General features: G+C 38.3%; 1 long non-coding RNA gene across 1 annotated transcript in view; it reads left to right on the plus strand.

Annotated features, from left to right (window-relative positions):
- Positions 1-18,767, plus strand: part of LOC135327868 (uncharacterized) — a 56,596-nt gene extending 37,829 nt beyond the window's left edge. The window contains exons 2-3 of the long non-coding RNA XR_010388352.1: positions 4,953-5,164; positions 9,771-18,767. This is a non-coding gene — a long non-coding RNA (uncharacterized LOC135327868). The remainder of the gene's footprint in view (positions 1-4,952; positions 5,165-9,770) is intronic.
- Positions 18,768-20,075: the final 1,308 nt, after the last annotated feature.

Here is a 20,075-nt window from a genome sequence, read left to right on the forward strand (position 1 = left end):
TGTGAGGAGGAAAACTGGTCTTACAGCTCAAGTGGATTTAGCCTGTGAATCATGTCTGTGTTTTCTTTCTTATCCTGTAACAGAATCCCTGTGTGACCATATATCACGACTCTTTTAATCATTGATTCAAATGGCCTCAGTTCTACCAGTCTCTGTTTCTGTTGTGTTTATCACTTCTTAATGATATTTAAGATAAGCAGATTAACATTAATTAGCACCATAGCTAGGTTATAAAAAAATGCTATATTTATAGAACTCTGCTGAGGATAGCTGAAGATTCATATGTTCCTGAATAAAACAAAAATCTGTTCCTTATAAAGCAGATTGAAGATCCTCTAAAACCATGAATTTCTTCATTTTTAACCCAGATTAATTCTGAGAAGTCCTGTGAAACAGAAGAAATCCTTAAACCATAAGCTCTTTAAATTGTGATGTGAGAGCTGGTAAAACATGGAATACTTGCTGTAGTCTGTAAAGAGTTGATCATTCATCCATAACCTAATCCAAATCTCTTTTCCTTTAGTTACAGCAGGTTTATGCTAGTGGCTCTCTTTCCTATTCAGTTTCATGAAAAGCAGGAAATACAAAAGCACAAAATATGTAAATTATTTCATAATATTACTTTACAGAGACAGCAGCCACAGAGATGTTATACAACCATGAGAATGAAGAAGAGTGATGCAGGGATATTCTTTTGGTTAAGGCAAGAACTACATTATGGCAGAATAGCACACTCCTAGTAGAGGCTGCCCTGAGTTCATCAGCTAAAAGATAATGTAGTCTGAATGTAAAATACGATTCAAACTTTAATACTTCAGTGAAATTATCTTTATTGAAGGTAATTTACAAACTTACCTTTCAGAAAAAAAAAATGTCAGCTCTAGAATACAGCAAAAAAGTATGAGTTTTCAACATGAAATGTCCATATATTTTACTGAATGTTATTGTAGGAGAGTTATTCACAATACACTACTTATCCTACAGATTTTTCCCATTTTTACATGTGATAATTGTGCACCACTTCTATGAATCAGTTATATGCTTGGCAGTTGTTTTATAAATGTGTTATACTTCTTCTTTAGCCTGATTTGTAAAAATGGATGTGATAGTTCTCCTTTCAAAATGTGCAATTCAGGCACATACATCATGTGCTCCTGTTTCTCATTCTTTATTAGTAATACTTTCAATAATAAAAGGGCTCTGGATAAGCTGGAGAGAAATAATATTAAAAATTACAATAGTCAGCAATGACTTTTTTCAAAGTAATCAAACCTTCTACCGCATATGAATATGACAAACTGAAACTGATGTAGGGAATGATTAAAATGACTAGAATTTTGGCTTTCTTTTGTTAACTTCCAAAACTGAATACAGTCTTTGTGAAAGATGCCAGTTTTTAATTGCCTTCAGTGACAACCCTTTTCTGACAAGGGACTGAGCTGAGACCACCAGCTCATTTCATATGCTAAACCACAAGGAAATGACCCTATCTTTTGCTCACAGTCCTACACATTTCTAGTATTAAAAAAGAAAATTCTATAATGGTTGAAATGAATCAGAAAGAACACAAATGATACCAGAGCTCATTTCACACACCAAATGTTTATGGTAGGAAAATTTTGGAAAAGAAAACCTTATAGTAAAGCAGATAAGCTTTCTTCTTTAGTCCAGAAAAGCAATGCTACAAGACCTGTTTCTTTTTTTAATTATTCTTGAGCTACATATTTCTGAGATAAATATTTAGTAAAACCAAATCTCATTTGCAAAATCTGAAAGCTTATTGTTGAAATCAACTATGAATTTAGGTCCTGCTTCCTGACTAAGGCAGAATTACATTCTTTTCTGCAAGGTAGGAATTTTACTGTCCTGAGCACTCAAAACTTTTCTTCCAGAATAATAAATTAATTGCTTGTTATTACTTTAAAAACACCTTGCTGGTTATCAAGTAGAGTAATCTCACCAAACAGTAACATTTTTCTATTAACTGAATATAAACCATTGTAGACCAAGTTCAGTGCATGCGTATTTTATACATACAGTAAAAGCCCAGCTATACAAGCATATATTTCCAAGGAAACTTTCAGTTCTCTCAAAACAGATATTTATTGGAGTCTCTATGATTTTAAAATGAGGCAAGCTATCTCTTTAAATTTGATAGCTGTATAATGTAGGCCTGATCAAAAATAGGACCTTGGAGTCTAAAGTTTAGCTTAGACAAATATGAGGTGACTAAGTCTGTGCAAGGGATACACAGCCCCTCTTCCCCAGCTAATGTCTGAGAAGCTCCAGGGCTGTGCCGCAGAGCACCTGCTGCTGCTGTCTCCTCAGAGGCTGGGGTGCCCCTGGTTGCCCTCCACAGGCTGGGATTCATGAAGAAGCTTCACATGAAGGCCTAGGTCCTAGGCGAGGAGGATGCCTTTCTCTGTGGAATGTGCTTATCGATGTTACTATGTAATGCACGAAGTCTCCTTCCTAGGGACTGATGTAATCCTTTATACTGAGTTGCAAAATTCCTACAAATGAGGTGTACAGTGCCATGACCAGAATGGCCTGCTATTCCAAGATTACTATACTCTCATGAAAAGTTTTAAACCTAAAGGTCTGGTGTCCTGGCCAAGTGCCCTCACCACTGGCATATTATATCTAAGGTGGTAGCAACATCAAGCCTCCTCTCTTCATCTGAGTAAAGTCTCCATCGCCAAAGGGATGACTGCACTGTCTCATTTCAAGCAGGTGCTTTACTCAGGACTACAGATAGTTGCCTAAATACAGCAAAGAGAAGATCCCGATTAACTAGCTTAAGCGGTTTGCTACCTATAGTGAATCTCATTCTTAGGGCATGTCCACCTGGCACAGTGGAGTTCTCTTTCAACTCTAGTCCCATCTCTTTAATTTGGCATTACGGGTCAGGGAGAATCTGCTCTGTCCATATATAGTGATAAGTGATCAGAAGACATACATTTTATTTCTAAAAATCCAGGCTTCAGTTCATTATCTACCATTTCTCTACACACTTTTCACTGTCGTCAGTTCCACTCAGCACACCATTTGTAAGGCTTCCTCTTTGCTTCAACATGCAGGTTCCTGCATTTGGCTGCGTTCAAATGTGTTGTTCAGGTTAGGCCTTGTGATCCAGATGAGTTTGTAGAATAACCTACTCCTACTCCAGTTTACATAGCATGGCAAGCAAGCTAACTAGCCTAAAATTGCACAGGTGATTGCAGATACTTTTCTGAGATGTTGGCACAAAAGACAGCTTTGACTACATAAGTAAGGCCAATGAAAAACTTACCCTCTTAAAGGCAGGCATTTTGCTTGACCATTTACCTAAGCTGAGGCCTGTCTTTCATGTAACCTTTTCTTCTATTCAAAAGATCAGTGAGGTCACAAATGAAGAAGTGTTTATAACTCAAATGCCCAAGGCTGGGCCTGATTTAAATGAACTTTGAGCTGAAATGGAAACCATGCAGAGTTCTAATCTCAGCTGATAATACAAGCTTTTACTTTTAATTCCTCTCTTAGATACTGAGGTGCAAACAGGGAGTCAGAGAGATTCTTATGATTCCTTGTAAATAGCCAGTCGGAAAGCCAGCTCCCCAAAAAGAAAGTCCTGGAGTACTAAAAGGGGAGGAATAATGACATTGCTCAAGACTTTCAGAATAAAACCTTGGAAACGTCAACGAAGTGCAAATTCATTCCATTTCCAGAAGTCCTGGAATCTAAGAGTGGACAAAAAAGAGCATAACATTTCTGAGGTGAGCCCTCTGTTAAACACTTCCCAGACTTTTCTCCACTGTAAAACTTCTGCAGTAAGCAGAAGCAAATGGAGAAAAGCAAATGGGATTTTAGCATCCAAGTCCGTTAGGCATGTTTGGATAGCCTAGCCTTGATGAAAACTGATTTTCACAGCACACAGGCTCTAGAAAATAAATATAATGTATGCATGTGTGTGTAAAATGTAATGAAGTGGACCAGTGCTAATTGCATTACTTCCATTTTCCTGGTTAAATTTGAGTATGGTTAAAGGAAACAAACAGATTTCGTGTGCTATGATACATAGTCTCCATTTGAATGAAATACATTGCAGTAAAACATAATAGGGTTTTTGCATGAGTGTGATTGTTTTCTAAATGAAAGGATTAATAAACAGATCATTATATTACATCAAGAGATACACCAAACAATGTTTGACAAAGATAAACAAGTTTTGACAAAGGCAAGTGTCAATTCCTAAAGCCAGGAACTTTGACGAACATTTTGTATACCTTTAAGAAGAGGCCTCTTAAGTGTAGGCAGCAGCTAGAGAATCTTAACCTTTCACATCTGACCATAACAATTATCTTCTGTATCACCAGGTTTTATAAAATGACTTACAATGTCCAGGAATGGTAACTCAGCTCTTCCTGCTTTCTACTTTGTTTGACTACCCATAAAACGTGAATATTTTGAACTTAAGGCAGTAAGTGAAACCAGACGATTATTTATTAACAATATCCAGCTGGGGAGCACTTTGATGGCAGAAAGTGAACCCTTTTCAATATACACACAGCCAGATTCTTTTCACATTAATTGAGACTGACTGCTCTTCTTTAAGGCTCCCCTATAGCAGGGCAGTAAAACACATTTTTCATTTAACAGCTTGACATGCCGAAATGTCTTTAAGCACACTTCAACAATTTCGCAACACACCGGGCAGTTCTAATCTAAGTCACACAAGCCAGGCTCAAACCTAAAATGACAACCTTTTGTTGTTACTGTGTGTGAAGAATGAAGTTGGAGCAGGACTTAATTCCTTGATTGGTCTGTATCACTAGGGATGCTCAGAAACCCAAATGTTGGCTGTTGCTGGGTTCTGTGAGGTACCACATAACCGTTATCCTCCCGAGGGCCAGCTTGGCAGGTTGGGCACATGCTTTCAACTTGTAATTTTTTTCTTTCCTCATTGGTTTCAGACTGAAGAGAGATCCCTCCAGTCCTCCTTTCCACTTCACAGACATGCCTTTCTTCCAGCACAGGCAGGAGCGATGCATTGCCAGCTACTGCTGTTGCTGTCCCCTCTCCTCCAGACGACAGGAATGGGAGCCCTGCCTGATCTTCACTTGCTGTCTGCTGAGTCCTGAAGACCCCATGAGTCACCTCCCTAAAGAGGCGCTCTGCAGATCAGGTTTGATAGATTTAAGTGCCTTTGTTATCTTTTGGCAGAGGAGGCTGTATAGGGAGAGAAGTTGGGGGGCCCCGTGCCATGTTGTACTGCCACTCCAGCAAAAGGAATCTGATGATCAGGGGAGAATTTCACCTTTCTTTTAAACATAAACCAATTAATGTTTCTAGACATATGTACTTAGGGAAAAGTTACAAAATTTGGCACAACTGTAGCCAGTGCATACTGCAGGCTGCAAGAATTTGCAAGTAGCCTGAAAAAGAAATGTGTTCGCCCGTCTCACTAAGATTCACTAGTCTGATGGACACTTTCTATGTGCATCTTCATCTTTTACAGAGCAGACAAATGCTGTTGAAAATGTTATCTCTGGGAACGTGGAGCTGGTAACATTTAGGATCCAGAATATGGGGACTATATTCTGCATACAGAACCGGCGTGAGATACCTTTATTCTCTCCCCATCTTCTATCACTGTGCCAACCAGCATTCAGGCAGTAGGGCTAATTGGATTCCTGAATTCCCAGCCCGGTCATTAATTTCTTGCAACTTCCTTGCAAGTATGTTAAATAAGACTCAGTACTGCCTGTTTTACAAGGAGATACTTTGTTAATTAATTCACGAGATTACAAGAGGTAAACCAGGATTAGAGAAACAGAAAGGATAGGTGGTCTGCACAGTCAAAAGGCTGTTATCCTGCCATAGAAAAAAGAGTCTGAAGCAGTGTATTAAAGTGGAGGGAAAGAATAAGGCTACAGCCTCCCAGTTCCACTGTAAATGTACCAGTGGGAATAGTTACTGAATTGTGAAGGATGATTAAATACATGCAAGAGAACCCTATTTTTTTATATCAGGATGAATTCCACCACCAGTTTGCTGATAGTGGTTTAGCTTCTTCCCAGACTGACAACTGATTTGTCATCAATGTGAAGGACTTTTTTTTTTGTTAGACTCCATGGCTACGTTGGCACTAGAGAACTAAATGTGCCTTGGACCGTTCTCTGCTACCAAAGGCCATCCAGCACAGAAGAGCCTCTATCAATACTAACTAACCCTCCTACCCCCGAAACAAGATGGCCATATCCAAGCTTTCTCTTTGGAGTCACCCCTAGCCCATTGCTAACTCCCCCTGCTTTGTGCCTGAAAATGCTTTCAGACAGCACTAGTAAGCCCAGGCCAACACTGTGCCGGAAATTGTTCTAACAAAGTATCAGTGCAGAAGAGCTCACTTCAGTAAACAGAAATCTTCCTTGGTTCTGTTCAACTTCCTAGTATAAATGTAGCCTATGGGAAGTAGATTGGATTCTTTCATTAAATATACATCATAAGAAACCTTATTAACACCTTAGATGTTAATCAGGACAGAATTTGGCCCAATAGACCATATTCAGTGTCAGCTGTGAACACAGTTACTTTTCTAGGAGATAACTGAAAGACTTAATCAAACCCCTTTGCAGACATGCAGGCTGGTAATTGAATACTCAGAGCAACTGCAAATAGGAAAGAAATCTTTCCTTCAGCTTGCACACAGCTACCAAGTTCAGCTGGAGAGGGAACTATCCCTTTGACTCAATAACTTCTCATTGACTTCATTATTGCTGACTTCTTTGCACTTAGACCTCAAAGGCTTATTTGCCTGGTGCTGGGCTTAGAGAAATATCTTTGTTTCATCTGAACAATGTGCCATGCATCCCGTTGCATGGACTGTTTCCAGTCACCTCATTTTTCAACATACATCTGTGTACACAGACCCCAACTCTCAGTTTTTTAGTATTCCTGCCCCACAAACCCTTCTGCCCTTGCCAGGGCATTGGACACCCCTAGGAAAACACAGATCCTATTTGATTAAATAAAGAACAACCTCAGTACATAGAAATCAACTACAAATGTTCAGGGTAGCAAAACAAGCCAAAAATGTGCTTTTCTAATTTATTTTCTATTTTTAAAAGAAATGCACTGAACATTTGCAGTTGATTTGTAATATTATGACTTCGTTTTCTGTATATTTTTAATTTGTTTGTCTTATAGTTAAGCATTGTTGCCCATTGTTGTCTCCAGCTGCTTATCCTGTTATTCAAATTCAGAATGGACCCTGAAGACTGCCTTACTCTTTTAGATAGAGCTTATTATGATAGCTGCCATGGATATGCTCTGCTAGATGCTGATCTGTTTCAAGAAAAGATCAAGATTTGGCAAAATGAATGACATAATTCCTGTCTTTGTTTAAAGAGATCTAACCCTCAAAGCACATTCCTATTACAAGTACACACATTTACACATTTTTATGCTCAACCTCAGTGTAATTGTATGGAGGAGTGCAGCCTTATAGTCAGATAATGAATGTAACACATGATAGAGCACTGTTGTACAATGTTTCTTCTGGCATGAGTTTAAGATGACTGCACTCATTAAGAGCAAAGCCATATCATTAAACAACACGCTTTCAAATAAAATGGAAGAAACCAAAATAGCAATCTATTTCATACCTACAGAAATATTGGGGTTAATTTAAAGGCTGGCAATTATATATATATTTATATAAAGAATATGTAGGATATAGATAGGATATATAGGATATACATAGGAGATATATAGATATATATATATATATATGATAGGTTATAGTTATATAATATAAAGGATATGAAGGAGCTCCATGGACCTGCTTCTGTTCTACAACTAGTTGTCATAACACACTAAATTTCACTAGTAAACTCTTTTCATGACCTCAGCTCCCTTGCACTCCCTTGCATTTCACATGTGACCAGTTGTGTCTTGCTACAAATGGAAGGTTTTGAAACATCTGGAATCAGATTCATTTTTTAATGCTATAATACTTTCAGCACAGTGGATTACAACCCATTGCAATTGCAACTGACTGTAGAACTTAACCCAATGCATGACGAGAACTGTAACATTCATTCATAACAGTAACAACCTGAGGGGTCAGAAATGAGGACAGTAGACAGAAATGTGTGTTGAGAATTGACAGTGAGGCAGCGAATGAATGAAGAGATGCCAGAAAAGGCTAAAAGGCTCTGTTGACACTGTCTTACAGAGCAGACTTCCAAAAATAAGCCAAACCATGCTTTATATATCCAGTTTGCCAGCAAGACAACATCGGTCATCCATCTGCCCACCCATCCACACTTCATGACATTTCAGACCCTGCTAGGAAGGAGCCCAAGCAAGTTATCTGCCAGACGTTGACTCACAACATCATAGGATGCTTGACAGAGGACTTGGGGAAACAGGCATGGCCACCTGCAGATTTGGATGTACAAGGGCCTCTATTAACAGTGAGTTCCAGTGCATGAAGCTTGGCCAAAGCTGCTGCCTGAAAACAACTGGCTGAAGCATAGACTTGAGCTCGTACTTTAAAACAATGTAGGTGAACTTTTAGAAAGCAGCTAATGTAGCAGAAATGACTGTCAGGCCAACACAGTGAGTAGGAATTTTCCCCAGAGCAAACTGTATCCCACGTAGCTTGTTGCATGCACACAAGCTAAGAACCTAAGAACCTGAAAACCAGAAGCCAAAAAAGAACCTTCTAAAAAATCTAAGAACCCTATTTTGCTATATACAGCCATAAAAGAGTCATAGAGGTAGATTATACTGATAATTTAGGAACTGATTGCAAAAATTAATGCTTGCATTATGCTTGCATGAGGAGTATTAGTGATTTTCCTTTTCTGTCTTGATCTCAATGGTCATTAGTTTCCATGCAGAGGAAGCTGCTTTCCAGCACCTTATTTTACACTTAAACATCTTACTCATTTCTATATGTACGTTTGCAAAGCTGTAGATTCTCCAGTGGTATATACTCACTACCTGGTATTTTATACTGAGGCCACAAACTATTGGAGTGCAGAAATCTGTAAAAATCCCTTCTGATTTCAACAAGGCTCCTCCAAAGGTACAATAGCCCTCCCACATAAAACAGATTAGTAGCTTGGCCCCTCGTCCTGCAGTGACCTTCAGCATCTTTGGAGATGAAAAATATTTGCTGTAAGCCATCATCAGTTATGTTCCTGGGGGTAAAAACTGCTCAGCCATTCCTTAGGGATGGAAGGAAACAAAAACAAAAATTTGCTATAAAGCTGAATAAACAATCCTTTTTCAAGGATGCCTTTCCTTCTCAGTTATTCCTACTGGAAAATGATTTCTAGCTGTCTCCTAGGATCAGAGATCGCGTAAAGGGGAATTTAAAAGCAATTTCTTTCTCAAAAAGACTTAACAGCAAGGAGTACACCTTCAGGTTTTTCTCGTTATGGCAATAGTAGAGTTAGTTTTCTTCTGTCTTTCCAAGAGATACCATGATGGGCTGAGAGACAGCAATCTTGCCTCAAATTTCAGTCCTGGGCATGAAACGAATATGAATCTATTATGACAAAACGTCTCCTAAGTCAATGTTCTGAAACTTGGTTTCCAGAACCCAGGATCCTGAATATCCTTATGTCAGCCTGAAAAGTTAGAGTCCACCATTGACAGTTTTAGTGGCACAGTTTATTTTCTTCCATGTATTTCAATATATACATCTACTTTTAGCTACAAGATTCAGTCAGTTATTTATACTAGTTGTTGGGTAATGAATATTCCACTTCCTTTAACAGGCTTCATGAAAATACATGGAGGCCACCTGAGCAGTTGAACAGGCTCAGCAAAACACTGTGAAGATCCAAAGAGAAGAAAGACAAGAAAGGTTTTTGCAAGGCTGAAAAATGTAAATGTAAAATGTAAAAAACTCTGAATTGGGAAAAAACACAACACAGTGATCTTCTTTGCTTAACAGTCACTTTTCAAAGTTCACTGCTGCACAACTGGGCATTTTTGGAGCAGCGCCAGAGCTCCCTTTCTTCCAGGAGCTGTGAGAACATAGCTGAAGCACACTTCTGGGGCTCTGCATGGCTCCCAAGTTCTTGAAGCTACCCATGGAAATGGCTGACCATAAAGCCTCTCTGTTCATCTAATGAACCACAGCCCTGCTCAAGCTTACTTCTAAATTTGGGGCATTTAATCTAAATTTCTTTTATATTACCATGAACTTTTGATTTCTTTGTACTTTCCCATTATTGGAGATAGGGAAAGTATTTCTGCTTTAAAAATGTCAGTGAAGCCTCTTCACTATTTTTGACATCCTGTTAATCATGGGAAAAGATCACCGCACAGATTCACAGGACTATCTTTTTTTCAGTCCAGGAAGAACAAAAGGTAGCACATGATAGCTCTGCCCTCATTCATGAATTTAAGCCTGTCTTCCTACCATCATACTACAATATCAAACCTAAAGGTTGGGTTTACAGTAGCTTTTTCCTGAGAGTAACACCTTCAAGGATAATACTATGTTGTACCTCCCACATGTGATGTATGAAAGACACTTCAATCCTTTCATATGCTGTACTTCTTGTCTAGGTATTCAGTGCTGTAGGACTACAGTATCTGCAGACAATGAAAGCAGAAACTTAGGAGATTTGGTTCTAAGAAAGCACTACGGAAAAGTAGAATCTTAGGACATTAGAAGGGATATCTGGAAGTCATCTGGTCCAACCTCTTGCTCAAAGCAGGATCAACTTCAGAGTTAGAGTCGGTTGCTCAGGACTGTGCTTGGTCGAGTTTTGAGTATCTCCAGAGGTGGAGGAGATTCCACAGCCCTGTGGCAACCTGTTCCCATTTTCCAGCAAGAGCTTCATGGACACCCAGGAATTTGGTATTAATTTAAGTGCAGCCTTCTCAGATTTCTGCTAATAGGAAGAATGGTTCTTCTATTGGAAGAACCAGTGAAAAGTTCTTGCTCAGAAAGACCATGGGAATGAAGTCAATGGCAAAACTTTGTCTAATTGCGACTGGACCAGGATCTTGTCCCTGAATTTCACTTGCCAGTGATCTGCACTATAAGCCTAAATAAGTCACCTGACCTTCACTTTCCTCCATACCAGGAGGTATGAAGTGAAGAACTACATAGCATTAAAAAATGAATTAAAATTACATTCCAAAAATTGAAGGAACAGAAAGTAAATAACCATTTAAGAAAAAATAATAACGCTTATTGCCAGGAGCTAAGCTAATGAATAACTAGTGCAGCCTAGGAAGAAATACCTCTTATGGGCAAGTTAACCTATTAAGTCCATAGAAATGTGGTTTTGTAGATTTTTCTGAACACCTGACATTCACCACACATGGACAGAGATTCCAGATGAGTCTGACTTCTGGTCCAGCAACAGTCTGCTCTGGTATGGCAATTCCATGAGCTGCAGTTTCTGCAAAGATGTGCTCCTCCTTGCACCATTGAAGCTCAGAGGAGTTAGTCCACTGGAGTGGAAAGACAGATATAATCTATTTTAAAAAGTTCAAAATAGTAGCACGTGTGGCAGCCATAAGATTTACAGGGCCAAAAATCTATAATCCAAACATGATAAATGTGGTGGTTACATTTTTGGGTAAGGAAACAAAGAATAAAAAATGAAAAAGACAAAAATATGCACATCTGCTACCAATGGTGTACTGTGGCTAGAAAATGAGGCTAAATATACATTTTAAAAGAGAATAATGAACCGGAACACTTTACTAAGGATAGTGGTGCAGTCCCAGTCACTGGCAAATAACAACTGTTTGCCTGAAATAGAAACTGGTTCAGGAAAGTCCTATGGCCTGCTTTATGCAGGAAGTCAGATTTAAAGCTCAGAATGGTAATTTCTGCTCATTTCCAGTCTGTGAATGTATGTTAGAAAGCACAGTTACACTACCAAGTAACATTTGTAGAAAACTAGGGAAACAATTAACTCCAACTAATTAACTAAACTCCTAAACCGGCCACCAAGTTCCTCCAAGAGAGAAAATATTCAGCATGGAAGAGCCACAGGTGACTGGGAACTATGGGAGAAAACTACTGTTCTTAGCTCTCTCAAAGTTTGGTTTGGTTTCCGTCCTCTCCTCTGAACTCCTACTATATTCAAGGCAGATCAAAAAGCATTTGTAGAAGGCAATTCTCCCCTATCTTCAATACTTGTTTTAAAGTGGAACACCATCAACTACAGAAAGATCCTAGATGTTTGGCTTGGATCAATCATTAAGTTTTAAGTGGTTTAAATCTACTCACCAGTTGGAAAGTACAGATTAAAAATTGGAGGAAAACACTCTTTCTAAGCTGGGGAATAGACTCCCAGGACAAGTATAGGAAGCCTTTTTATTTGGTCTTTTAAAACAAATTTGAATTTTCACACTAGAAGTACTAAACAGAGTGCCTTGTGTTTGGCAGGCTTTGTTAGCTGCACTAAGCCCTCTCTAGTTTTAATTTTAAGATACAAAGTTATTATGGCTATCCTCTGTGGATAGTGGGTGGGAAGGCAAAAGGCTGGATTTTTCTTATCTCTCAAAATGATGTTGTGGTTAGAGCTGGAATATAATATGATGCTTCTGAGCTTCACAAGCAAAATATCTACATTGTTTTCAGAGTGCTTTCAAGAAACACCATCGATGGAATAGTGCAACTGAAGAGAAGCAGAAAACAAAATGGAAAATTTATTTCTGTTCTGGAGTTTTTGGTACTGCAACCATGATTTATAGCTTCTAAAAATTGTCATCTTCTGGGCAATAGCTATTAAATGATGCCACATATATTCAATTATACCCTTGGCAGATCAGCATTCCCAAAAGGCTCCTGTTCCATGCTCCCTCTTTCCAGGAAAGGAAGATTCACTGAGTTTTAAGAATGTTATTTCTAGGACATTTTAAATTACAAATATAAAAGTACAATAAATACCTTTTTCCAAGAAAACCAATGCAAAAGAGAGAAGTGAATTCTAATTCTAATGGCTTTAACTGGAAACCAAGTCTAGGCAACTGATACAGATCCAAGACATAGTGAGAGTATAAACCTCTATGATCTGCAAAGCATCTCCCTTTCATTTTTTTAATTCCCAGCTCACATTACACTCACTTTTGCTTCTGGAGGAATAGGTTCCCAGCAGAGTGGTCTGTGTCACTTTGCCTACCATGTGAGACAAGAAAATCATTACCTTCTATGTTGACTGGAGTCTCACAGTGGGTGCTCAGAGGAGAGCACGATAAAGTCTGATCTCCTGCTCGGATGGGACGTAGACATTTATCCAGATTACTTTATAAAGTGTGATTCACATAGGAACAACATTTGAGCATTAGTACCAGGAGCTGGAGTCAGTCAAGTATTAAGAGACAAAAGACTATCCACCTTACTCCTAGCCTTCTGCGCGGGATTTGCGCAGGGGCAAATCGACTGCATAGCCATGTGGCCGTGACAACATCTGTGATGCAACATGTTACACTGATCAGTGTTAATGGGAGCCTGAGGCCACATTAGTCCTCCCTATAAATCAACACCTATTCTTTTATACTTCTATGTTAACAATTTTTATAAGAATTATGTGTCATTGAAGACAAACATCTAGATAATAATAGAAAAGAGAGTATCGCAAAATAATGGTAAAGTGTCTAAACAAGCACCAAAAGGATGAGTTATTTCCCAGGAACATTGCTTGTGTCTATTTAGTAAAAAGTTTTTAGCAAAACTGGTGTATACAACAGACTTGTGAATATTGCGCTATACAAAACTTGATTCTGGCTCAGATGAGCATTTCTTAGTGCCAACAGAAACAGAGATAAGGCCCATAGCAGTATTCCTGTTTGTGGACCGATGTCACACTGAAGGGCTAGGAACCATTCTAAGACATTCCTGAATGGATTTCCTCCTGCAGCAGAAAAATCAAGAAGAAGCAGGAAAAGGGATAAAATGTCCAGATATGGGCAACGTTGTTTAGTTTTGGAAGGAATTCTTATTTTGCCTTTCCCCCAAAATATAAACCTTTAAAGTATTTCAAGAATTTATTGACTATATTTAAATATGAGTGGATGAGCCAGATGCCTGAAGGAAAATGTTAAGCATTTAAATCTGTTTAATATCCTATGCTCTGAGACTCATTCTTTTGTCACGGCTCTTGCAAGGTACAGTAAAAGGAAAAGATAACTGACCATAGTCAAATAATATGTTTCAAAGGTTTCAAAGTCTGAACATCAGAGACTTTGAACAATAATAGCAACCATATTTTTAAGCACAACCCATTCTCTTAGCCTATAAAAAATATAAGCTTGCCACACAGGAAATGAAACATAATTTACAAGCACAAAAGGACAAATGCCACAATGAATATCATCATCTCCAAGCATGGATTTATTTTTTCATTATTAAGTGAAGAAAGAGTTGACTTTATATGTAGCAGTGTTTTTCTAGCTGTGATTTTAGGGCTAAAAGTAATATAAGGTTTGTAGGGCAAGGAAATACAGACAAGTTTTCAGGCATCTGGGATGTGAAGAAGGACATGTGTGCCCAAAAGTTTATCTATTTCTTCCAGTTCCATTTCTTGGTCTAATTAAAGGTATTACCAACCCCTTCAAACTTTTTGTTGTAGACTTCAAATGCACTTTTAAGTGTCGTAAATTAGAAAGTATAGGCTTGCCTATCCAGAAAGTTAATCTGGACTGGGGTAGGATGTGCAAAATGGGTGGAATGGCCACCCAATTCAAAATTAGGCAAACTCAGTGCATATAGCAGCATCTACAAAAGAAAATAGTTGGACATAATTAATCAAGAATAATTATTTAAGAATAAATTCCTGTATATATAAGTAAGTTCTGCATCATGATCTTAGAGCTGACCGAAGTCTTTCTAGTACTTTAATGAAATAAAATCTGATTGCACTGATTATACATACGACATGATTGTGATATTAAAACATACCAAAAAAAAACCCAAACAAAAGTCCTCAATTACAGCATCTGCTGTTTGGTGAAATTCACCATCTTCATACTTGGAACACTAACAAACTGTGATTTGGCAGGTTAGTTTACGTCTGTTAATATTTACATTTTCTTAGTTCAAATATTTTGACATTTCAATGACAAAGTTGTGATATCTGTTATTTTAGAATGGAGTTATTTTTTCTTGCCACAAGTTTCCTGGTTATGCTGAGTTTGATGTCATTTGTGGCAACTCTGCTATGCTACAAAAGCTGGCTAATAAGTGTGGCTATTTAATCCTGATTTTGATCACAAATACAATTTTTTATTAGAAAGTGGGACACCAGCTGGTTGCAGTGTTGCTCCTGTTTCATGAAAACCAAATGCATTTCTACAGTAAAATGCAGCCTGCACTATTTAAGAAGAAAAAAATTTCCCGCATGTCTAGTAATACATCTTTTTCCCTATGAATAGTTCTATCTAGCTGGTCATTAGCAGGCAACCACTGCTAGGGAGCTGTGGTAAACAAGGTGATTTATCTTTGGACTTCTGCTGCCAAGCTTTTGGACATAATCACTTTTAGGAGGAGGACAAGGAAAGATGTGCAAAGCTGTGTTTATTCATTCATTCCAAAGAGCACATTGTGAACCAAAGAGGACAAGTAGGTCATCCCTAAAGAGACATCTATATGAGGCAAGCAAGCAAGGCAGTTTGCTAGTTCTGGAAAGAAGGAAAATTAGTGAAATAGCTATTTAGTAAAATAGTGATTGTTTAACCACTGTTTTGCTTTTTCACATCTTCCCTCCTTTCTACTCTCACTTATTACCTTCTCTGTTGGACACACAGGATAATGTCTCCTCTTACATAACCAGGGTAGTAAGTATACTGTCCTAAGCCAGGACATGGCCCACAAGAAGAAATCAGCTTTGCCACCTGTGAATGGCGTAACTCAGATTTTTACTATCGTGTCAGAAATCAGATTGCTAATGAGCTGAGAGAGAAACTGTGGCTTCTGGATTTGATCTTTAAATAAAAAAGAACAAAAGGGGAAAGCTCTTCTAAATAAATAGGAAAGTTTTCACTTTCACTGATCGGACCTGCATCTGTTTTTTGGAGACAATTTTTATGCTAATAGCTAAGATGCTAAGTGTAACTGCTCTCAGGAAATATTGCAATGCATGGGGTCATACTATGTGGACTTTCTTAGTGAAAAACAGCTTTTTACTATCATCAGTGTTTATTGTTGTAAAACAATAGTGGAAGTTGTTATATTGTTAACATGGATTGTGCCAAGTCTTCAGACTGAACTTGCACATTTTTACAATAAACACTGAGGAAAAGAAATGAATTATCATATCTCCATACAAATACTAGCCCTTACTTATTACCTCAAGGCAGCAGTATCAACACTAGCTTCTGCAGGCAGATGCACCAACTCCCTTAGCACTACTTGCTAGCCTGAGCTCAGGATCCGTTCATGCCTCTGATTCATGGCACAGAACCTGAACAAACTCAAGGTGTCTGCCTGAAAAGCTTCATGAATGCATGCTTTTTGGGGAACAATTTCACCTTATCTGGGATCTTATTTTTAAAGTCTTAGACACATTTCACAATTGCTGCCTTATTATCGTTAAACCCATCTGTGAGCATGCATTTAATTTTGTGTGAGTTCTACCTTTCATTGACCACAAATGAAATGAGAATGGATAACAGAGTTGGTCGACTCCCTTTAAGTGGAAACTTGCTGTAAGATGGCCAATGGCATTTAAAAAAAGAACAATTTTACTATTGGCTTGTCAGCGTTATGACTTCTGTACCATGAACTTCAAGTGCTGAACTACAGCTCATTAAAGGCAATAGAAGTGTAATTTCTATGTCAAGCCTAACCTGAGGAGTTAATCCAAGAGGTAGAGGGAGTGAATGGTACCCTTGATAAGCAAAAATGTTAGTCTAAACAACTGTCCAGATTCCAGCGTGCTATAATTCAGTTGTCTTGCTTAATTTCTCAACAGTTGCAGCATGGACATCCATACAAAACTGGCTGTAGTTTTGCTCTGGATTAAAAGGAGGATTAAATTCAATGGGACTTGAACTAGATCAAAAATGAGTGTTTTTGAAATCACATCTTATTAGGTTATAATCTCTTTTATCTTGATGTATTTTTTTATAACTTTGGAAAAATGAGCAAATTCTCATATATTCATTATAAAAGGTAAGTCAGAACCCCTTGAAGTCGAAGGATTTTTTGGTATTGAATTTAAGTCTTGGAGCAGACTTAAAGAAAGAAAAACTCCAATTTAAATCTAAATAAAATGCTAAAACTCATAAGCCAATATTAGCCTATAAAAATGCAACCATTTTCTTTTTCAGATTCACTATGTAGATGATCTGATGACTATAGTCAGTGCTTCATCTGTCCTGTGATGTGTCTGCTTTTGCCAAGCTGGTTATCTTACATCACATCTCACCTAACAAGCACTGCCACCAAAAGATGACACAGATACAAGTTTGCAATAAATCTGATAGTCAATTGATAAAAGTTAGAGGAAAAGCTGAAAGATGGTGTGCTGTGGAGAAGCAAACATTAGTAGCAGCTTACACTCGGATCACTTAAAGTCGATAATCAGCAAAGTTGCTTTATTTTTGAAAGGAAAGGGGAAGGGAAAACTCCTGTTATAGCCAGGATCTTACATGTTCCCAAAGACATACTGATACTTTTTACTAAGGAATCTGGGACCTCACCGTCTAGTATATTGTGTATGTGAAACACATTAAATGACTAATCTTCAGTAGTGTCAAATCTGAGAAGGTATGAGGTTTGTTTTAGTTTGCTGATTTTCTGTTATAAGCCACTTGTACCAGGTTTCATTTTGTAAGGTTTAGGGGATTCAGACTCTTAAACAAATAAAATCTTTTGTATTCAATGAAAAAGTGTGACAATCTCATAATAAGAGCAAATAGCTTATGGGCTACCTCAGAGACTGAATATCTAAGACTTCCACTCCTTTAAATTGTCTACAGATCAAAAAATCCCTGCAATCTTTGGCTTAAATCAACTATATTTCCATTAGCCTGAGTTCCAAATTAAATTTAGCATAGAAAACATGAGATTCCAGTTATGGTTTTAAATGTTTTAGGAAACTTGAGAAGATGCAACTGAGACTGATTCTTAAATTCTTTAATACTGTTGTTTCCGTTCAAGCATAGGAAGCATAAATACAACAACATTTTGAACGTGTCCATAGTGTTGGTCAAACATTTACTGTATAGAACACATTATGTTTTACACAAGATTTTGTCTGTATGTATTTATCTTCGTGTACTTATGTATCTGCAAAGTGTTCTCACAAATCTAAAAATACATGGTATTGCAAGCAGTTTTATTAAATGGAAATTGGGCTTGAATGCCTCTGTAAACTCCATATATAGACTAGGTTCACTGCTAGTTCATTAAACTTCCTGTAAATATGGATCAAGAACAAACTAACTTTTATAATTCATACCTTATGATTATCATTCAAAATTTGGATATTGTAAAGAGTTCCTGGGCAGCTGGAGGATGACTGCGACAGTGAGATCTTCCTTTCTCACCTCCAAAATCACTAGTTGGACAGCAAGAGGGTGTCTCGCAAAAAGACTTTTCTGGAGTTTTTAGAGCTAACTGCTTTGATTCCTTGCCTTGGACTCTGTTTCTCATTGCTTGGCATTGGTCTTTAGTTTCTGGGTCTTTGCATCCTGATTTCTGGTATCCTCGCCCTAGTGGCTATTCCCAGCTTCTATGCTCCAGCTTTGCCTTCTTGGTGTCTGATTAGATGGTATTTAATATTCTACATGATGAGATTTGGAGGAGTGGTCCTTGCTGGGGTAAACTTTCCTCTCATTCATATGAAAGTTTTTATATGAATATTTATATGAAATATCTCACACACCAACCTTGCTGGCCTTAGTACAGACATAACACATGTAGTTCATTTCAAAAAACAGGATGGATATTTATTGTATTAAAGGTGTTTTATAAAGCTTAAATTTCAGATACGAGGGTGCTTGCTGTTTTTTCCACTAGCTTTTTGAAATTGCAGCTATGTTTTTGCCTTGATTCAAATATTTATGCTTTCTCAAATTCAAGAGAAAAATACCTTTTTTGGTCAGCATTAGCAATGTTTGACGGCACTAAGGATGTCCACTGAACAAGCACGTGCTGCTCTTAAAACAACAGTCTTTCTTATAAACCATCTGAGTCATCAATAATATCTGTAAGTACTTCTCCTAAGACATAGTTTAACCAGTATCACTGCACAAGTAGAAGAAACATGACATTTTTGTGCATGCAACATAAAGATAGTGTGAAAGCTAATGATAGGGTCTGCTGGCATTTTTGATTCCATGAATGGACAATGTAATTATCAATGTAATTATGAAACAGAGGAACCACCCGCAGTGCAGAAAACTGTCTTTTGGAGGCTTTTGCAAGAACAAACCAAAACTGGTGTTTTTATTAGATCCGTGACTCACCAGTGTTGAGCTGAAGCTTAAACCCTGGCCATGCAGACCTTATCTGGTGTGTTGGCTCTGAGTGATTCCTGAACAATGCAACCAGTAAATCTGCTCCTAAGGAAGCCTTTCCAGATAGGAATGTAGGTTTTTACCCTTAGAAAGTCAAGTTAGCAGAGCCTGTCAAATAAACAAATCTGCTTGCAGTCTCGTGGTGCCAGCACTGCATTAAATGTTAGACATAACAACATTCTTCCACTAGACAGTGAAATTCCCAAACCCTCACCAGCACGAGACAGAACTGGCCTGATTTTTCTCTGTGCTCCCACAGAGCTTGAGCTGTGAGAGGTGAGGGGAATTAAGGCTGCTGAGCTCCAAATACGTTAGAGAAGCTGGCACCCTGCAATGCCAGGGAAGGAGACAGAGCACAAAACCATCATGCAGCTGCTGGTACCCATAAGGTGCTTTGCCCTTGCTGCTCCCTGCCTTCTCCCATGCCACAGGGCAGCTGCCGTGTCCCTGTCAGCCACCTTGCTAACCTCAGGAGCCAGGTTAGCAGGCACATAGCCACCCAAGTGAGTAGTGGCCCCAGAAATCTCTGGTTGCTCAGCCATTCCTGGGCCTGATTCACAGGCAAATGAAGTGAGTGGAAAGATTTT

Source organism: Dromaius novaehollandiae, chromosome 3 (genome assembly GCF_036370855.1).
Source record: "Dromaius novaehollandiae isolate bDroNov1 chromosome 3, bDroNov1.hap1, whole genome shotgun sequence".
In the NCBI taxonomy this organism is placed as follows: Eukaryota; Metazoa; Chordata; class Aves; order Casuariiformes; family Dromaiidae; genus Dromaius; species Dromaius novaehollandiae.